At 46.2% G+C, this 20,791-nt stretch overlaps 1 protein-coding gene across 4 annotated transcripts in view; it reads left to right on the top strand.

Moving 5' to 3' along the window:
- The first annotated feature begins 2,404 nt into the window (after positions 1–2,404).
- The window catches only part of Kcns3 (potassium voltage-gated channel modifier subfamily S member 3), a 44,654-nt gene continuing 26,267 nt past the window's right edge, over positions 2,405–20,791 (top strand). For 2 of the 4 annotated variants that reach the window (XM_041639393.1, XM_041639394.1), the window contains exon 1: positions 2,405–2,738. The gene's annotated coding sequence lies outside the window, so the exon portion shown is untranslated. Of the gene's footprint in view, positions 2,739–2,864; positions 3,067–3,393; positions 3,461–20,791 lie in introns of those variants that run through there. The other 2 variants (XM_041639395.1, XM_041639396.1) reach the window with 2 other exon arrangements.

Genomic DNA, 20,791 nt, shown 5'->3' on the forward strand with positions numbered 1-20,791 from the left:
AGCCTGGTGGTTTGAGGGGGGCGTTTTATGCACTCCCGTTGGGTACAGTGACATTCATGCAGCAGGGTACAGAGTGGAGGGGATAAATAAGGGGCACCAACATGTTGAGCATTGTTACCAGTGTACACTCCCTGTTGCCTGAAATGAGAACATCTTCATTTCTACCTGTAGACCTGTCCCTATCTAAGAGATGAACTGGTACCGTCTGACCTTCAGGGGTGATGTCGGGTTTGCTTTCTGCTATTTGGACTTTGACAGAGAAAAATCAAGGACAAGTTTGTGTGGGTGGAGGACGGATGTGAGTGTATGAGTTCATGGTTATGGAGAGAGCGAGAGAAAGAGAGAGAGAGAGAGAGAGAGAGAGAGAGAGAGAGAGAGAGAGAGAATGAATTTATCTGTCTGCATGAACTTTCTGGAGCAAATGCACTTTCCTGTTTCTTGCTTCATGTACTTTACTTGGGCCCCAGGTGGGAAGTAATTTCCCTTACAGGTGACAAACTAGAACTGAAGGACTGTGTGGCTTCTTCACATGGGATCCAGGAAGAGGAGAGGGAGAGTGGCAGACCTACTGACTCAAACCGGTGGCCTCCTGCACACCCTGCTCAAGCATGCTTGCCCTTTCTGTACCTGGCTCCTGAAGGGACCTTCCCTGACAATGTCTGATTGTGCAATCTCTTCTCTTCACTGGTGCCACTCAGATCTCAGGAGAAGGACCCACTGCCCACTCTGCACTACAGAGGCCTTCCACAGGCCGCGCACTGGTGATTTGTCTTTGTCCTTCTGAGGCAATCAAGGCTGGACTTGGGGGGGCTAAACACTGTTCTTTCAAAAGCTCGGGTAGCTAACTGCTGGGGGAGATCAGGGAGCACTGATTCCATGATGCTGATATAATGCAAACATTTAGAATAATTTAGATCTTAGATTAAAGATGGTGAATTGTTTATGAAAATTACCTTTCACAGACACATGCAAGAGCAGAGCAGACGAATGCCTTCGATTTCCTGTGACTCCAGAGGAAGAGGCTTGAGCGGGACCAAATAATGAAGATATTAGGGACAGAAGTCCAAATAAGCTCTGTTGTGGCCTGCATCCTCATTTTGCCTTCTCTAAGCCAGGGTCTCCAGGGTTTTCAGTGTCTTCTACCAGCTGCTTGGGACCCTCTCCTCTAAGTTAGGGACTCGTGAGACACTTGCCCCCAAGCCTGACCACCTGAGTTCAATCCACAGGAAGCTGGGAACCAATCCCTGAAAGTTGTCCTCCGAGTTTCCCTTCCGCATGCTAAGGTGTGAATGCATTCACACCTACACATACAGATAAATACAATGTAATAAAAAGTAAGATGTCGGCTTCTCCTGTTTGAATCCTAGTGCTCTTTTCCCCGCTGACTCTCAACATGGGTCTTGATAGAGAAGGAACTAACAGAAAGCCCGCAGACACCACAGGGTGCTTCTACGAGGTCAGAAAAGCATCTTTCTTCCTTTGTGTGGATCCCTCTTGTCTCTCCTGTAAAGATGCCAGGTTTGGCTAGGTTCCTGTCTGAGGTGATTGTCATCAAGTCCGGGTTAGGGGCGCTGGGCTCCAGCAGAGCTTGTGATGTCTGGTGGGAACCCTGAGAACACTGGGAGCCTACAACTCCGAGCAGCTGGCTTTGACGAACGGTTGCGTGTCTGCACAACTTAAAAAATCTGCAGTTTGGGGGTGGGAGGGGGAGCGCGGGGGTGGGTCCCCACGCGTCCCATTTCTCTTCCGGGCTGTTGGTTGTGTTTTCGCTCAGTGCCAGTGCAGAGCGGCCAGGCGTGTCTTCTGGACCACACGCTGCCCTTGCAGAGGTCCTTGGTTGTTATTTCAACCCTGGCCGGAGCCATCTCCCAGTGACTCCCTTTCCCATTCCTCCCCTTTCCACTCAGTTCCTTTCCTTTCTCCTTATGTTGCTTATACGCTTGGTGCATGTGTCCAGCCATTTCTTCTGACTTGGTAAGTCGAGGAAAGAAACAAATCATCTCATTCCACACTGTGTATGAATCTTCAGGGAGCGGGTGGTGGCAAATAGTGGCAGAAACGGGGTCGTTTCTTCTTTCACACTTTGTTGTAAAACAAGTTGGGACCTCGTAACAGCTCAAGAAAACCCTGGCAATTCTGCAAAGTGTTGCTTTGGCTACGACTTTCGAGAGGCATTTTGTTCCTGCCATGGGAGAGGTTATTATTCTTCAGCTGGACTGCGGTTCTCTCAGGCGCGCGCAAGGTGGGTGGCGTGGGACGTGACCTTGACCTCCCTCTGGGGCAGGGCGGGACACTCGCGAGGTGACTCTGCATTTGGGGCTGAATCGCCGTGCTAGTCTCTCACTGCTGTGTCTGGGTCCAACCATCGGTGCATGGGGCTCGTAGTGGGACCCCCTCAATCCAAATTTGTCCGTGTGCGCGAGCGCCGCACCGCGCCTCGGGCCGGGGGAACCCTGGCTGAGAGCTGGACGCCAGGCGGCGGGAGGAGCACAGAGCAGCGGGGCGTTGCCTGAGAGGCTGGCCCCGCCCGGTCCCGCCCGGTCCCTCCCGCCTCTCTACGCACCCAGCTCCCGCCGGGCGGGATCCGTGGACTCAGCGACCCGCGCGGGCTAACCCGCTCTCCTGCCGCCGCGGCGGCGGGCGCGGGGCCGCGCGGAGAGGCCGGATCCCTGCAGCGCGGGCAGGCGGCGTCGCAGAGCCCAGCCAGCCAGACGCGCCAGGACTCCAGACTCCTGCAGGTACCTGCTCGGGTTCCCACCTCCCCGTGCGTCCGTGTCACTTTTCCATGCGACCCCTCAACTTTATTGTACCTTTCCCTATCTTTTGCTGCTCCAGTCCCTGGTGGCTCAGGTGGCGGGTGCACGACCTCACAGGTCATTGTTGACTAGGGACTTTGCATCCTGCTGGGCGCCTGGCTAGCGTCTTCCTCCCCATCCTCCAGTCCGGGAGCCGGGAGTCTGCCGTCGCTGGAACCTGACTCTGCCTGTTGCGCAAGCTGCAGATTGCCCAAACCGAGTGTGGGTCTCTTTGGACGCCCGAGAAAGGGCGCTAGGATCGGCTTTTGAGGTAGGAGGTGAAGTGCAGGACCGACTGGAGGGTAGAGGATGGGTGAGCCAAGGAAAGGCGGCACCTCGCGTGGGGGGCATCCCCGGGGCGTTTCCTAAGCCGGGAAGCCCTTCCTTTCCTTTCTCGGGAGGAGGCGCTTTCCTGGCAAATGTTAGTGTTTCCCGGGCCTCCCGCTCCGCCTTCTCTGCCATCTCTCCCCCTCCCCTCTGCCCTGCAGTGTTACAAGGCGCCCCACGACAGTTGCAGGCGAGAGCGTACCCAGGGCTCTTGCCCTAGTGCAGAGCTGTGCCCGGTAACAGTCAGTGCGCTCCAGGCGGGGCGGCTTGGGGGTCACTGGGCTCTTATGGAATGGTCTCCACAGTTCCCGCAATTGAATCCGCAGTTGTGGCGCGAGGTGGGCCATCAGGGTCAGGAACTCTAATTTCTTTCATCTTTGCTGGTGGCTCCTATCAGACCTCAAGAGGTGCCTGGAACTAGTCAGACCTGCCGGCAGGGGCCGCGGCGAGCCTGGCTGGGACGCCTTTCGCATTGCAGAGCTTATGTCCCCTTGTGCCCCTCTATTCCCCACCCCATCCTTCTTGTCTGATTTGGGATAGGAGCACCCTTTGCGTCCTTGGTTTCCCCTTCCGTACACACCTGTCTCATCCAAGGCGATAGCTCAATTTGAGCGGCCTTTGGCAAAGACGGAATTCGGCCAAGAACTCCCTCCACCCGTAAGAGTGACTTGAGGGGCCCTGGTGTTTAAGGAGAAAGACGGAGGTGTTCCTTCTGGTCTTAATTGGGAGAGTGGGTTTGTGGTTCTTCCAAGCTGTTGAGTTTTCTCTTTCGCTTTGTCTACTGAAGGCAGAGAGGCAGGTGAGGAGGGAATCTGGAGAGAAACCTTCCCACCCTTTGCATTTATTTGCTTAGACTATTTGCATAACCGTCGGGTTAGGACTGTGGGTTACTCCTCTAGACCTTGCAAATACCTGTCCAGGTAAGCAGGAAGCAAGCATTTGCCCCCTCCTCTTTGCCTCCTGCTAAAGATACTGGTTTGCAAGAATATCTGCCGATTCTGGACTTGAACTATGTCCCCGGGTCCCGAGCTCTTTCACGAGGCCGATTCATTCAGAGTGCACGCGGCCAGCCCCAGTGACGGACGCCCCAGTTAGTCCGGCCTCACAGTTGCCTTCCTTGCTTCTCCTCTTACACTGTTTGTCGTTTCAGGACCAGAAGTTGTCAGGGTTAGGATGGAGACAAGGGTGTACTGAAGTGATTAAGATCTCTGCATCTAAAGCCTGTTGTGTGATCATGCTAAGGAAATTAACGGGATTTTGTGTGGGAGCCGACACTGCCTAAACTCAGCCATGAGTGAAGGCAGCCTAGGTGTGCGGTTTACCTAGGAGAATAAGCTGGAAAGTCCGAAGCTGTCTTGAATTTGTTCAGCACTGTTAAAATTCTGGGCTTTTCTGATACTCTGATATGTGACTCAGCTTGACAGTGTATATGGCTTATAGCTCTAGCTCATTGTGGCAGAGAAGGCACAGCAGCCTGCGACAGAGAGAACTTGTCTCCTTATATTTAGCGTCAAGCACAAAGAGGGACACATCTACCCGGGCTCTGCTAGCTTTTTGGTTTCTCATTCAGTGCAGGACCCCAAGCCAGGGAATGATGCTGCCCACAGTGGACAGGTCATCCCACATCCATGACTCTAACTGAGACAGTCTTTCACAGACATTTTCAGAGGTCCTTCTTCCAGGTCATTCTAGACTGTGACAAATTGACAGTTAAAAGTAACTCTCACATATGGGTTTGCCAGCAAAGGCACAACTAAGGGTCTTCTCTTTTCTCCCCCTTTTCTTCTTGGGAAGGGGAGATAAGGAGATTCCTGGTCTTCTGTCTGAGGAAGTCTTCCTTGTAGAGGAAGTAACCCTCTACAGAAAAAGCATGGCTTCTCTCTCTTCTACAGACTCCAGTCTGCTCTCGGGTGTGTGGTATGTGGTGTTGGGATGTGTGTTAGCTTGGGGAGAGCAGGTAACCCAGGGCTTTCCTCCTCTTCCTTTTAAAATAGGTAACATTTGAAATAGATAACATTTATTGGCTGCCTGATACTCTGCTAAGTGCTTTGCTGGGGATTGTCTCATGTGAAGTTGGAGGACTTGTGTGCTTTGTTTTTCTGCAGTCTTTATGTGGGATCTTGCAGTGCATGGCAGTCCTCTAGGTGTTTTTGGAGTCTGATAGAGGCCAGCCAGATGGTGGCCTGAGGTTTCACTAGGAGGGAACCGATCACTAGCTGTCTAGGATAGGTTCAGGCAGAGAGGAAGATGGGTCATGTTATTTATTATTCTTGCTTCTCAGGCACTGGGAAGGTGGAGCCTTAGCGTGTCTCTAGTGCGACATATCCCTGTTAAAAGTTTGAGGCAGGGTCTCCTGCAGTCCAGGTTAGTCTCAAACTCATTATATAGTCAAAGATGACCTTGAACTTATGACTGGCCTGTGAATACTGGAATTCCGGATGCTTGCTACCATGCCTGGTTTATATGGTGCTGGGCAAGCACTCTACCAACTGGGCTATGTCCCGAGCCCTCTTGTGTGAAATATGTATAAGGAGTCAGAGAGAATGGACGACCAACCCTGGTGAAGGCTTCTTTGTGGCTCCTTGATGGGGGTCACTTGTCCTTTCCGGTTAGCTCCGAAGATTTAGATTGCTAATATTGTTACCAAGGCTTTTTACGCGTAGTAACTCCTTTCATTCCCAAGGATAGCCACAGGAGGTCAGCTTCTGTCGTTGCTCTGTTTTACATGAGGAGAATGAGAGACAGAGCCACCCAGCTAGGGAGATGTAAAGCTGGAAGTCTGTCCGCAGCAGCCTTCCTGGAGAGCCACGGGGAGGCTCTGCGCTGTGTGTCCAGTCCCGAGGCTTCCCTCAGTGGGATCTCACACTGAGTCTGGTGGGCTGACCGGCAGAGGAGGTCTGTGGTTATCAAGTGACTTCACGTTCTGTGTCTTAACCTTAAGAGGAACCATGCTGATCGAAATTTAAAAGCTCTTGTCTTTCCGAGTCGCTTCTCAACTACTGACTGCCCCATTTGAATGGAAGGTAAACAGGACCTAAAAATCACCATCTAGGCAAACATTACCATTGTTTCCAGTTAATATATGAGAAACCTAGGAAAAAAAAAAACCATAGACTACTTTATCTCTGAATCAAATTCATTAAATTCAGAGCCTCAGGCATGGAGGGCAGGTGGCATCCGAGATGTGATCTTTGTGGATTTGAAGACTCAAGGTAAATATGCGCATGGCTCAGGATGCTAACTGCGTAATACCTGGTTAGAGTCACGGTGACAGCCACATTCCTTAACTTAGTGTTCGAAGGATCTTTCCACAGGCTTGTCTCATCGCAGTCCTCAGGACATCTTGATTATGATAAATCACAACAGGGTAGAGATGGTAGGATCGAGGGGACAAGGCTTGCACATGGACATAGCCAAATGTCTCCTCCCCCTGTACCTTTCTACCCCACTTTTTTCTCATTTCCAATTGAGAGTCCTTAGAGGTGGATTTTATTCTGAAGTCAACTTTTCTCCCCCACTTTTACTTTCCTCTCAATTTTGAGTCAGGGTCTTAAGTATCTCAAGTTGACCTCACACCTATTATGTAGCTGACCCATAGCTTGAAACTCATGGACTTCCTGTCTCCATCTCCCGAGTGCTGGGATGAGAAGCATCTACTATTATGCCCTACTTATGAAGAGCTGGGGAAGGAAACCCAGATTTTGCCTATGCTAGGCGAGTATTCCACCAGATGAGCAGCCCAGAAAGCTGATTTTTGCATTCCGACCTTGGTCTGGTGCTGAGTGGGGACAATGGGAGGGGAATAATAAATAGGAGAGGACCAAGAGAATGTGTTTGTTTGTTTGTTTATTTTCCTTTTTCAAGGATCTGCTATTATAGGAAGCAGTGCTGGAATAAGAGTTAGGATGAGCACTGTAAAATGCTCAGAATGTGTAAGGCTACACAAAAGCTGACTGGGAACTCCCGCCTGCTTACTCTTCACTACCTTTTGAAACTTTGCAGGATGAGCACATTATAAAAGTAATCTTTAATAACCTAAAAATAGTTACTAGCCTCGATTGTAAAGATTTTTCTTCTTTGTTTGGGATGGGGGTTGCTTCACTTTCTTTGGAATCCTGCACAGTCTTAGACCACGGTTTTCTTGGAAGAGATACTGGAGAAATATTGCCTTTAATTGCACAAGTGTTGAATGATAAAGGCTTATGGTCTGCTTGCTTTTAGCCAACAGTGCTACAATTAAGCAATCCGTGTTTATAGCAGCTGACTTCAGTGAGCTTGGGGACCTTCCAAATGAATGAAATGTCCTGTTTACCATTAACAGATCATCTATTGGACGCTCATTAAAACTAATCATTATTGTATGTGGTCAGATCTCTGATCTACAAGAATTTGAGTACCTGGTTGGTGATGTATACTTTGCTAGGATCTGGGTATCCCGTGGTAAAGGTGACAGATACAGAGACGAAAAGGCAGGTGTGTGCGTGCACGTGCACAGGGAGAGACAGACATTAAGCTATTTGATGAGGCCAGCACACAGTGGATGGCAATTTGCTGCTCGTCTGAATGTTAATCTCAATCAAAACCCCCATGGAAATGCTGACAAAACTGTTTGACTAAATTTCTGGGTACCCAGTAACCCAGTCAAGTTGACATATATAAACTAACCATCACATCAGGGTTAACAAAATGTGCTGACCTGAAGGTCAATCATGACTGTCACCATTATCTTGCTGTTCCTTAAAGACAGGGCTCTCAGTGATCCATTTAAGGTTATAGGTAGTGAGAGCGAGCTAGTGCCATAGAATTGAAATAGATACAAAGAACCATTCCATCCATTTGCTGTGTCATCTACCTCTTCCTTCTTGCTCTTCCTCCTGTTTTTCATCCTTCTTCTTCTGTTTTCTTCAGCAAGTTTCTCCATGCAGCCCTGGCTATCCTGGAAATTGATATGTAAGCCAGGCTAGCTTTAAACTCAGAGATACACCCACCTCTGCCTGGGATTAATGTGAGCCTCCATGTCCAGTGTGTTGGGACTTTTTTATTTTTGGTCAAGAAGACACAAACCAACAAGTAGTGTTTGCAGATATAAAGTAGCCAGCCGAATGCATCTGGCTGCTTGCATCTTTTTTCCTTTTCTTCTGCTATGGAAAAGTCTGGCTTCCTAAAACTCTGATTCATGTGCCAAGGTAAACATAAAAGCATTCCCTATGATTTATTTGAGGTAAAAATGATAATTGGCCAAAGAAATGGGAGACTTTGTGGTTAAAGGCTGTGGTTTGTGCATTCGGGTTGTGCTCGGGTCTGGCAAGCAGGTTTCCACATTCTGGTCTTTGAGGTCAATAAATAACACACACCAGGCAGTGGTTGTCTTGTGGGTTTTTATGATGTCAGTTTTATAAGTGTGGGGACTGCTTGAGATCACTGAAGAGAAGACATTTTATTCTAAGGGATGAATAGGAATTCATTTAGGAAGGATTGGAGCAAGAGAATCCCAAGCTGAGAATTGAGTGGGAAGCATTGGGAGAAGGTTGTAGAAGAATTTCTGGGAGGAGCCTGGGGAGTGGGGCAGCAGCTAGATCATGCTGTGGCCTCTAAGCCAAGTTCAAGGTGTTATGGCTTATCCAGAGGGCAGGAGGAAGACAGGAATGGATTTGTAGCAGGGATGTGGCACTAGCCTATGTTCACGAACAACGGTCCCTTCTGACCACCTTGGCAATTAGATTTTACCTGGCTAATTAACAGCTGTAAGACTGGGTTCTGGGGTTGAGCCTCTTTGTTTTTTTTTAAAAATTTATTTCTTCTGGGACAAAAGTATAAAAGAAGATGCCACATAAAATAGCGTCAATTTATCATCTATCATCTCTCTCATTTTGACCTGTCTATTTATCTTTCTGTCTGTCTGTCTAGCTGTCACATACCATCATTCTGGCAAATACCTAGCATCTGTCCTTCCATTTATCTATCTGAAATATATCTACTAATCTACTCATTTTTACATATTTGTGACTCTATCTACCCATCTATCATCTCTTACCTATCTTCCATGTATATATCAATAATATATCTATTTTTAATCATCTATCAATTATCTATCTATATATCAATCTACCCACACATCCATCCGTCATCCATCATCTATCACTCATCATCCATCCATCCATCATCTATCACCCATCTATTCATCCATCCCCCAGCCTTCGTCCGTCCGTCCATCCATCCATCCACCCCAACCTCCATCCATCCATCCATCCATCCATCCATCATCTATCACCCATCTATTCATCCATCCATCCCCAACCTTCATCCATCCATCCATCCACCCATCCCCCAACCTCATCCATCCATCCATCCATCCATCCATCATCTATCACCCATCTATTCATCCATCCATCCCCAACCTTCATCCATCCATCCATCCACCCATCCCCCAACATCCATCCATCCATCCATCCATCCATCCATCATCTATCACCCATCTATTCATCCATCCATCCCCAACCTTCATCCATCCATCCATCCACCCATCCCCCAACATCCATCCATCCATCCATCCATCCATCCATCATCTATCACCCATCTATTCATCCATCCATCCCCAACCTTCATCCATCCATCCATTGGTCCATCCATCTATCCCCTATCATCCATCCATCCATCCATCCATCCATCCATCCATCCATCCCAAACTTCCATCCATCCATCCATACATCCATCCATCCATCCATCCATCCATCATCTATCACCCATCTATTTATTCATCTATCCATTCCCCCAACCTTCATCCATCCATCCATCCATCCTCTATCCCTCATCCATCCATCCATCCATCCATCCACCATCCATGTCTATTAGCTTACCCCTGTCTTTGCCAAAACCATTAAAAGTCACCAATCACCTCCATATCCTCTTACTGTCTCCTCAAATCCCATTATCCTTTGTTACCATCTTCTGAAACTTGTAGGGCATGTACAATATAAAGGTAAAAAATCTTTAATACTCTAAGAACAGTTGCTAGACAAGATTACAGTGTTTTTCTTTGTGGAAAGGGAGTATCTTAAGATGGGAAAGTAGTAGCATCATGAAACTTCCTTTCTGTGCTTTGAGAACTTTGCCCTTAAAGCAGGCTCACAGACATCTTGTGTTGGTTTGAGAGTGAATGCCAGTGTGGTGCTGTGTCTTTTTGGTGATGAACACTGAGTTTTTCCTAGCTCTTCTAGACTTACATTCTGGAAGGTGTTCCACATATTGTCTCATATGCTAGTTCCTTTCCTATGGGATGGTAAAATGAAGAGGATAAAAGGATGCTGTGCACAGTTTCATTAAATGTTAGTGGGACCAATGCATTTTGTCAATCTTTTTTTTTTTTTTTTTTTTTTTTAGACAGGGTTTCTCTATGTTACAGCTCTGATTGTCCTGGAACTCGCTTTATAGATTAGGTTCTGGCCTCAAACTCACAGCGCTCCGCCTGTCTCTGCCTTCTGAGTGTGAGTGCTGGGATTAAAGGCATATGCCACCATGGCCTGACATTATCAGCCATTTTTATTGAAAGAGTTAAGAGCACTGGAGTACATATTTAGCTTTTGTCTGTTCCTTGGGAACAGCTCAGAACCCATTTTCAGGCAAGCATTAGATAATGGGGCCCAGCTTTGTTCAGCAAATAATCCTCCGCTCTGGGCCTAGGGTACTATGTAGTATAAAAAGGAGGAAGTAACTTTATCTTGTAAGACAAAGTATCAGTTGCTTTTCTTCTGCTGTGATATAACACCATGATCAAGAGCAACTTACAGAAGGAAGAGTTTATTTGGCTTATTGATGGAGGAAGGTCATTGGTTAATAAAGAAACTGCTTGGCCTGATAGGTTAGAACATAGGTGGGTGGAGTAAACAGAACAGAATGCTGGGAGGAAGAGGAAGTGAGCTCAGACGCTATGCCTCTGCTCTTTGGGGCAGACGCGATGAAGCAAGCCACCAGGTCAGACATGCTGAATCTTTCCCTGTAAGACTGGTGCTACACAGATTACTAAATATGGGTTAGGCAAGATAAGTCACCACCTCGTGGTGCTACACACATTAATAGAAAAGGGCCAAGCAGTGTTTATATGAATACAGTTTGTGTGTTGTTATTTTGGGTAAAGCTAGCCGGTGGCTGGGAGCCGGGCAGCAGGAACACAGCCTGCAGCTCCTACTACAGCTTATGGTTCCAGAGGGGGCGTCCATGAGAGTGGGGGAAACCATGAATGCAGGCAGGTGGAGCACGAAGCTAACAGATCACACTTACTACCATAAACGTAATGCAAAGAGAGTGAATTGGAAGTGGGGAGAGACTATGAAATCTTAAAGCCCACTCCCAGTAATGTACTTCTTTTAGCAAGGCTGTACAGCTTCTTCAAACAGTGCCACCAACTGTTTACCAAGTGTTCTAACACCCGAGCCTATGGGCGACAGTTCTCATGGGAACCACCGGAAGAGGGTTGTGCACTCATGCTGTAGACCCGAACCCACAAACACAACAAAGGAGACAGCAGTGCTCACGGTTGTCAACTGGTGAGCTGATTTGACACAAGTAGACAACCTCAGAGAGCATTGCACCATTTTATCCAGATTGGTCTCGTGAACATTGCTTTGACCACCCCGTCCCCCCGGGAACTTCTTTAGGAATGACTCCAGTGGGTGAGTGCAGAGCCGTTGTGAATTTTCCTACGTATTTGAAGTAGGAAGCACACAGATGGGAACCTCTGTGCAAATCAGGTTAAGAAAGCCACCACATTTTACTCTGCGGCACCTGCTTTTGTTTGTTCAGCATGCATTTCTGTTTCCTGTGTGGTGAAGATTTTCTTGCATTATGGTGGTACGGGCAGGAAGTGCTTAGGCCTTGAGCCACCAGTGTCCCTGCCGGCTGGCGAGCACAGCACTCTGCAGATTGGTTTTGCCTTCTAGCTCTCTACTGTCTCTTCCTTCCTCATATCAAGAGCTGGGAAACCCAGAGAGGGATAGATGCATATCGGAAATGAGTTGGCAGAGAGGAGGTATGAGAATTCATTTTAATAAGTCAAATTAAAAGAATTTTTTCTTAACTTACACTGCCTGGGGATCTCATTATTTTATAATTTTTTCATATTCATAAAGTGTAGAGTTAGTTGTAGCAGACTGGGCAAAGCATTAAAAGTATCCTTCCAGGATGGTTTGCAACACCTACCTGGATGTGGATGTTTTGAAGCATAAACACATTTCCTCCTCGTTTCTTTTTATAATGGTGTGGATACCACACAAACCATCGTATTAATTTTACCGTATCTTTTAAGAAGTTAAGTAAAACTTGTTTTTCACTGCACGGAGTAGTCACCGTGGCAACTCGCTGCAGCAAAAGACACTTGGCCCTCTGAGAATTTTGTTGTAAATATACCGAGGATTTATGGTTTGGCAAACATGCTCTGTTTTCGTTTAGCAGCAATAAACATTTTTCTGAAACCCTCTGGAAATGCCATAACATGTCAGGGCTCAGACTGGGTATGGAGAAACAGGAACTTCTATGATGGTTTGCATATGACTCTCAAAATTCCCGTCTTGCAAAATTGTAATTGTGATGATATTAACAGTGTGGCAAAGCTGACTGGCATTCTCATGTGGAGGGGATTTGGGGGTGTGGGTATCTTTGGAAGGGCATAAGATAAGATGAAGTCATGTGGATGGAATCCCTGTGACGGCATTGGTGCAGAGAAAGAAAGTAATGACTTTGCACACTGGTTCACTCTGTGCAACTCCTGGTGGGCTGTCATGTAGACAGAGGGCTTCGTCAGATGTTGCACTGTGCTCTTGAACGTCCCAGCCAGAACTATGAGCGAAAGAAACACCCATCCTTTATAAAATGACTCAGTCTCAGGTGTTTTATAGCAGCAGAAAGTGTGCGGGCCTAATTTTGACTTTTTTTTCTGGCAGTTTTTTTTAAATTGATTTTTATTGAGCTCTACATTTTTCTCTGCTCCCCTCCCTGCCTCTCCCTTCCCCTTCAACCCCCTCCCAAGGTCCCCATGCTCCCAATGTATTCAGGAGATCTTGTATTTTTCTACTTCCCATGTAGATTATATCTAGGTATGTCTCTCTTAGGGTCCTCCATTGTCTAGGTTCTCTGAAATTATGGTTTGTGGGCTGGTTTTCTTTGCTTTATGTTTAAAAACCACTTATGAGTGAGTACATATGATAATTGTCTTTCTGAGTCTGGGTTACCTCACTCAAAATGATGTTTTCTAGCTCCATCCATTTTCCTGAAAAATTCAAGATTCCATCTTACAGCTCTAAAAATGGTCAAGACCAAAAACACTGATGACAACTTATGCTGGAGAGATTGTGGGATAAAGGGGAACACTCCTGCATTGCTCGTGGGAATGCAAGCTGGTAGAGCCCCTTTGGATGTCAGTGTGGCAATTTTTTAGAAAATTAGGAAACAACCTTCCTCAAGACCCAGTCATACCACTTTTGGGTATATATCCAAAGGATGCTCAATCGTGCCACAAGGACATGTGCTCGACTATGTTCATAGCAGCTTTGTCATCGCCAGAGACTGGAAACAACCTAAATGCCCCTTGACCAAAGAATGGATAAGGAAAATGTGGTACATTTAGACAATGGAGTACTACACAGCAGAAAAAATAATTTTGACTTCTTAACACACTTCTGGAGCCCAGGAAAGGTGGTTTTGTGTGAAGTCACTTAGGGAGGAGCCTTCTCTATTCTGCTCCACTTTGACCAGGGAAGCTCTTTTTTGAATCTTAATTTTGTTATTATTATTTTTTTTTGTGTGTGTGAATGTGTGTTCGAGTGTGTTTGTTATGTACGTATGTGGACCCAGAGATTGATGGCGGTATTTTCCACCTTGCATTTTGAGGCAGATTTTCTGGCTGAACCTGAAACTCACTGATTCTGCTAGACTTGTTGGCTTCTGAGTTCCAGGGATTCTCCTGTCATTACCTCCCTAGGGTGGTAACTACAGATGCTTACTGCAATGCTCAGCTTTTTATATGTGTGTTAGGATCTGAACCTGGTCCTTTTTTTTTAATGATTGTATTTCATCAAATAATTTTGTAAATGTTATACCTGTAAAATGTAAAAATAGTTAGACAAAATAATGCCTATAAAACATAAATTTAAAAAAAAATCAAGTTTTCAGGCATCCCACTCGATTAAAAACCCTCTTGAGTTTCCAGGCATCCAGTGCAAGCATGTCTGAGTGGAGAAAGCTTATGGAGTGGGGTGATAAGCAGGTGAAACTGTGCGACACCCCTGGTGGTAACTCATGGACAATAAATAAACAGTCTAGTGATGGGAATGAGCTGTCGAGTCACTGAGGGTCCAACGGTATTAAGTGTGCTTTTGTTTCTTCCTCCGTCCTATGTATCCCTTGCAGTAGTTGTTTAAAATTCTTCCTAATACACTTTTTCTATTTTATTATTTGAGATTTTTTTTGTGCTTTATGTCTAAAAACCACTTATGAGTGAGTACATATGATATTTGTCTTTCTGGGTCTGAGTTACCTCATTCAATATGATGTCGTTATTTTTTTCTGTTGTGAACACTGGTCCTTCTGCTTGAGAGGCACGCACTTTGCAGACTGAGCCATCTCTCCCACCCCCACGGCTTCTTCTTTTCTTTTAAAGTAGCACATTACTTTAGTCATATCTTCCCCAGACTTCTCCCACTTGTCTGTTGTGAATCAGACAGATATCATGAAATGTCAGCAATATTGCTGGGAAATGGGGTTCCGCAGAGGTGGATTTGTAGGGCTACCTGATAAGTCTGGGATCTGTGTGTGTCAGGGGAAGGGAGCAGTGACACCACGTGGAAGAGGTGGCATTTCAGCTGATTTCTTTTCATTAATGAAATTTAAAACTTGATGTCTAATTCGCTTGTATGTGTGTCTATGTGCACTTGTGTGCCAGAGAAGAGTGCCAGATTCCCTAGAACTGGGGTTGTAGATGTTTGTGAGCCACCTTGTGGGTGCTGGGAATCAAACCCAAACTTTACCTACAAAGGAGATTCCCGTCACAGGGAATTGGTTCAACAATTTGGAACCAATGGGAGGATATTTGTGTCATTGGCAATGGTAAATGGTCTGTTGGGGCTGCAAATGGGGGCGGCCATGAAGTAGACTTGTGGGTACTGAGGGCAGATAAGTCAGAAGCAGTTTTGTTTGAACTGTGAGTTCACTCTCTTCCCTGAAGGTGTATATAGGATATGGGCACGTTTTAACTTACGTACAGGGAAGACCCTCTGGCTACATGCCAAGAGGGTACGGGCATTAGTGAGAACATGATGACTTCATTCACTTTTCTTCTGGTATGATCTGAGAGGCATTGGAAAGGGGCCTCTGTTCCTTGATGGCTGAAATCACACACACACACACACACACACACACACACACACACTCACACACATACACTCACACACTCACGCACACACACTCACACACACTCAGATACATACACTTACACACGCACACACTCACACACACACACCCACACACTTGCGTGCGTGCACACACACACTCACACACACACTCACATACACACATATACGCACACTCACACACATACACACACTCTCACACACTCGCATGAGTGCACACACACACTCACACACACACTCACGCACACACACACACACACTCACATACACACATATACGCACACTCACACACATACACACACTCTCACACACTCGCATGAGTGCACACATAAACTCACACGCACACTCACGCACACACACACACACACACTCACGCACACACACACACACACACACTCACGCACACACACACACACACACTCACGCACACACACTCGCATGAGTGCACACACAAACTCACATACACACTCACGCACACACACACGCACACACACACACACCCTCGTCCTTCCACAGCCTTTACTCTTCTGGGAGAGGGTTGAGTGGAGATTTTGCTGCCTATCTGCCTTTTCTTGACCCAGTTGTTTGTCCTTATTTGGATGTTATCTGGGTGGATAGTAACAGCTGGGGTTCCCTGGAAGTTCCTGCTCTCAGCTTCTGGTTTGTGCTGTAGTATAGCCCTTGGGTGGGCAGGGGTTATGGGCTTATTTAGCTACATGCTCTATCAATGGAGTGATTTCCTGTTCCTTCCTACAGTGAAGCCATTGGGCGGGCAGGTGAATGGCCTTAGTTACATGCTCTATTAACTAAGTGATTTCTGATTTTTTTCTGGAGGGCCTGATTTCTGCTTATTCCAGGTGGGGTCACCTTCTTTGATTTTAGGAGCGTCCTGGAGTCATTTGAAAAAGGAAAAAAAAGTGATGTTAGTGTTGGTTGGTCTGAACCAGTTCCTGTTATATCTGTCCGTAGATCCCCAGAGGAGGTAAGAGATGCTCAAGGCCTATTTCACAACATTTTAAAAGTCACCTTAGCCTCTCCCACTGAGCTAAACGGGAGCGGGATGAAGCTCAAAATGGTTCTTTGCAGAAATGGAGCCAGGGATGCCTGGAATGTACTGAGAAAACAGGGTCCCTAAGGACCCACGCTGCTGTTCCCCAGGCTTAGTCTGCAGGGACTTCTCCTATGTATGCCTGGAGCCTTTCAGATCTGCATCAGGTAAGTGCAGGGAACTCTTAGGTTCTTAGGACTCTAGTTCTTATTTAGATGTTGCTTAGGGTTCTTGTAGTATTTAGGGATAAACATAGTAAACTGTGATGTAGAACTTACAGAACCCCAGATGTTCATATCAATATGATGTTTGTTTTAGCCTATGTAGTCATGCTTGATTGTAGGTACTATTATAGTCCCTGTTGTCTATCACCTGTTACCTACCTGTGTATCTGTATTAGAAGGTTTTTATTATTGATCTGTTAATTATCTGTGTACCTATGTATCTACTATCTGTGATGATTAATATTGTCAACTTGACAAGATCTAACATTTGAGTTCTCAATCTTCTAATGCTGTGACCCTCTAAAACAGTTCCTCATGTTGCGATGACCCCCAAACCATAAAATTTATTTCCATTGCTACTGTACAACTATAATTTGGCTACTGTTATGAATCATAATGTGAATACCCATGCTTTCTGATGATGTTAAGTGACCCTGTGTCAGGGTTGTTCGACCTCCGAAAGGGGTCGTGACCCATGGGTTGAGAACCATGATCTATGAGCAAAGCCTCTGGGAATGTCTTGAGGAATGACCTAGATTAGGGTAATTGAGGTGGCAGGACCTGCCTTAATTGTGAGTGTCACCATTCAGTGGGCTGGGGTCCTGAACTTGAAGACAAGGAGAAAGGGAGCTGAGCACTAGATTCACCACCTTCTGCTTCCTGCCTGAGGACTCAGTTCTCTGTCCCTCACACAAGCCACTGTGTCTTCTCCATCATCATGGACTTCTCCTCACACTGTAAGGCAAAATAACCCTTCTTTCTGTAGGGAGCTTTGTTCAGAAAACTCATTTCAGCAATGAGAGAAGTAACAAGGTCTAGGTCTATCTATCTATCTATCTATCTATCTATCTATCTATCTATCCGTCTCTCTGTCTGTCTGTCTATTTATCTATTGTCTATCTATCTATCTATCTATCTATCTATCTATCTATCTATCATTATCATCTACCTCTCTGTTATGTGCCGGCTAGTCTTATGCTAACTGGACACAAGCTAGAGCTCTTAGAGAGGAAAGAGCCTCAGTTGAGGAAATGGCTCCATGAGATCCAGCTGTTGTTGTAGGGAGTGTGGGTGCTTGTTTGTTCCTGGATGCTCAGCCCCGAAATAATCACACAAAACCCATATTATTTGTAATACTGTTTGTACAATAGCTCAAGTGTATTTCTGGCTAACTCATATCTTAAATTAACCCATCTCCATTATTCTGTGTATCACCATGAAGCTGTGGCTTACCAGGTAAAGCTCAAGTATCTATCTCTGGCAGGGTCACATGACTTCTCTCTGACTCTGCCTTCTTTCTCCCAGCATTCAGTTTAGTTTTCCCCGCCTACCTCTATTCTGCCCTGCTCAGGCCCAAGACAGTTTCTTTATTCATTAACCAATAAAAGCAACATGTACACAGAAGGACTTCCTACATCAAGCTGTAAGGCATTTTCTTAATTAGTGGTTCATGGGAGAAGGTCCAGTTCATTGTGGGTGGTGCCATCCCTGGGCTGGCAGTCCTGGGTTTTATAAGAAAACAGGCTGAGCAAGCATTGGGGAGCAAGCTAGTAAGCAACACCCCTCCAGGGTCTCTGTGTCAGCTCCTGTCTTCAGAGTTTGAGTACCTGTCCTGGCTTCCTTTAGTGATGAACAGGGCTATGGAAATATAAGCTGAATAAACCCTTTATTCCCAATTTGCTTTTCGGTCTTGGCATTTCGTTTCAGCAATAGAAATCCTAACTACGACTCATATGTCTGTCTCTTTATCTGTCTATGGAAACCTCAAGTCACACCGCTAGGAAGCAGCAGATTGGTATTCACATGGCAGCAGACTGGTTATAGGGCCTGTTCCTCATGGCTTTGAATCAGCTCCCTTCCTCTTCTAGCTAGGGATGTTATTTAACCTCTAGTTCTGGTCTCATTATTCGATGAATGGGGATAACAATAATAACCTTTGTCTTACATTTCTAATGCAGCATCTGAAGAGCAATTCATGCAGGGCTTGGCACAAGGTAAGCAATGTATACTTAGGCCTTTAAGAAAGACTGTTCAGTGACAGGCTCTGCTAGAACAGTTCTCTTAGTTGATCTCTGGTGCTTTGTCGGCATTTTGTAGCTTATCATATGGTGTATGGTGATAGAAAAAAAAGTCCTGTATATCATTCCCATTCTCATTTAGGGGGATTAAGTCAGTTTGTTTAGGGACAAGAGACTGGCATATGAGGACAGAGAAGTCATCAGCGAATGGGGCAGAATGATGTATCCTTCTACTCATTTCCTTAGCATGGCTTCAGGGGGCTCTGGTCTCACTTACTCTGCTCTTTGTGTGTATGTACGTGTGCATGTCCATTTCTGTGGGTGCACAGTTGTATGTGGGTGCATGTGTACATGTGTGGAGGTTAGCAATCACCCTTGAGTGTCATTCCTCAGGCACTTGGTTTTTGACACAGGGTCGCTTACTGGCCTGGAATTCACCAACTGTGTGGCTCACAAGCTACCTCCCAGAGATGGGATCACAAGCACATACCACACCACCACCACCATGCCTGGCATTTTCACCTAGGTTTGGCAAACTAGACTCAGATCCTAATGTTTATATGGTAAACACGTCACACCGAGTGAAACATTCTCTAGCCCCTGGACTCAACCATTTTGAACCTCAGTTTCCTTACCCATCAGTGAGTGGTGAACCATGAATATGCTCGTCTTTCTGGTATGATCTGGGAATTCAAATGGGTCATTAATTTATTCACGTATTCATTATTTCTTGTTGGGCATTAAGGATACAAAGCTTAAGGAAGATGAGACCCCCTTGCTTTTGTGGGATTTCCAGTGAAGGGGGGCACTGGAAACAGAATAATCTGCTAGAGAGAGTAAATTAAATACCCTGATCAGAAGGAGACAGAGGCTGGTAGTTGTAGGGGGTGAAGCAGGCACAGTTTAGGGAGTAGGGGAGGAACTTGAGATCAGGGAGAACAGGATGGAGTTGAGTCTTGGCGGACACTCTGATGTATGCTGTGATTACCATTGGTTAATAAAGGAACTGCTTTGGGCCTATAGAAGAGCTATAGGGGAACAGAGCTAGGCGAGGTAGGGGGGGAGGGTGAACTAAACTGAATGCTGAGAAAAAGAAGGGCAGAGTCAGAGAGAAGCCATGTAGCCCTGCCGCCGTAGACAGACGCCAGAACTTTAGCCGGAAAGCCACAGTCACATGACAATACACAGATTAATAGAAATGGGTTAAATTAATATGTAGGAGTTAGCTAATAAGAAGCTAGAGCTAATAGGCCAAGTAGTGATCACTGCTGCTGCCCCAGAGGAGAAGCTCTGAGCTCTCTTGCATCTACACCGTCCTCATCCTCCACAATGAGGTGACGATCATGGATGTAGGGGCTGGTGGGCCTGCTCCATCAGCTGGAGCCACACCAGCAGGCAGTCCTGCCCCCTCCTACAATAGCACTTTGAGCAGCTAAAGCAAGTGTAGAGACCTGGAGTCCTTAGAAGCCAGGGATGTTTTGGTAAATTTCAAGTAATTCTTCATTAGTCCTAGGGTATGAGTTGGGTTGAGGCAAATGAGGACAATGGATAAGGAATGATGACAATGTCTATAGAATCGTGTTGATCGTTTATTATGTAAGCACAGGGGGCTCTATGTCTATCACCTCTTTTATCTTCCTAGTTGTTCCATGTGAGATATGATCGGTGTTCAGTACCTGTACTTTAATAATCAAGAACCTGAGGCCAAGACAGCTTAACCAGCTTTTCTAATACCACTTTCTCTCTGAGTGGGGAAGCTGCATTTTCCCTTAAGCATTCTGTATCTAGTGCTTGTCCTGGAGGCTGAAGAGCCTACTGTGTGTGGGTGTAACAAAATCCAACCCCGGTCTCAATTTGGGGGTGAGGAATAAAGACGGGTAGAAAGCAAGGGACATGGTCAAAATCTACTGTGGTCAACCAGTAGAAAGACACAGGATATCTGAGGGAGGGCCAGAGAAAGGTGGAGGTGTGAGAGAACATG

This window comes from Microtus oregoni, unplaced genomic scaffold (genome assembly GCF_018167655.1).
Source record: "Microtus oregoni isolate MIOR12 unplaced genomic scaffold, Mior012 000058F_ref0000040, whole genome shotgun sequence".
Lineage (NCBI taxonomy): Eukaryota > Metazoa > Chordata > Mammalia > Rodentia > Cricetidae > Microtus > Microtus oregoni.